Source organism: Peromyscus leucopus, chromosome 10 (genome assembly GCF_004664715.2).
Source record: "Peromyscus leucopus breed LL Stock chromosome 10, UCI_PerLeu_2.1, whole genome shotgun sequence".
In the NCBI taxonomy this organism is placed as follows: domain Eukaryota; kingdom Metazoa; phylum Chordata; class Mammalia; order Rodentia; family Cricetidae; genus Peromyscus; species Peromyscus leucopus.
The window spans coordinates 30,072,049-30,073,094 of NC_051071.1; the positions used below are offsets into that span (position 1 = coordinate 30,072,049).

The window sequence follows — 1,046 nt, forward strand, 5'->3', positions numbered from 1 at the left end:
GGAGATAGTTTATCTAAGAATAAAGCCAATATAGTGGGAAAACAGACAAGATGACAAAAGAGACAGAGATTTCCTTGAGCCTTGGATGGATTTAGATGACATGAGCCAATCTGCCTTATTTGGCTAAAATAGCAGAATTAGTTTTGTGAAACTAAAATAAATCATGATTGACAATATCACTTTGTCCCACCCCCTTTACCCTCAGATCTACAGGACTCTAACTCTAAAGTACTATTCCAGAAACTTCTCAACATCATTATTTTGATTCATAACCACCTCCCACTCAGCCCCTCAAATCCAGATTCTATTTTTCTTGATTTCTGGTCCCTATAATTACAGGTAAGTTTGATATTAAGTCTTCAGTTTCTTGACTCGATTCTTTTTTTTTTTTTTTTTTTTTTTTTTTCGAGACAGGGTTTCTCTGTGTTGCTTTGCGCCTTTCCTGGAACTCACTTGGTAGTCCAGGCTGGCCTCGAACTCACAGAGATCTGCCTGGCTCGCCTCCTGAGTGCTGGGATTAAAGGCGTGCGCCACCACCGCTCTGCTTGACTCGATTCTTTTTTGGTTTTTCGAGACAGGGTTTCTCTGCATAGCTTTGCGCCTTTCCTGGAGCTCACTTGGTAGCCCAGGCTGGCCTCGAACTCACAGAGATCCGCCTGGCTCTGCCTCCCGAGTGCTGGGATTAAAGGCGTGCGCCACCACCGACCGGCTAAAGAACGAACCTGTTTCCGCCCGGTTTCGAACCGGGGACCTTTCGCGTGTTAGGCGAACGTGATAACCACTACACTACGGAAACTTGGCTGACTCGATTCTTAATGTGTCTCTGTAGCTATGGGTTTTGCTGGTTTTCCAATTCCAAGCAACCTTTCAGGCCTGGTGAATCCTTCCCTAACACTGGCACCATTTAACTAAACTCAGAAGCCCTCTTCTAGCTGCCTTTCCTCCCAGTCTTCCCAATCGTGTTAGCACTTAGTAATTTCACACTTCCCCCTAACTAGACATTTTAAGTCCTTTCATACTTCTCCCAAGCTCTATACATTCATGTC

General features: G+C 44.6%; 1 non-coding gene across 1 annotated transcript; it reads right to left on the bottom strand.

Annotated features, from left to right (window-relative positions):
* Positions 1–723: 723 nt before the first annotated feature.
* Positions 724–796, bottom strand: Trnav-aac. Its single transcript has one exon. It is a non-coding gene; the product is annotated as a tRNA-Val (tRNA).
* Between the last annotated feature and the right edge of the window lie 250 nt (positions 797–1,046).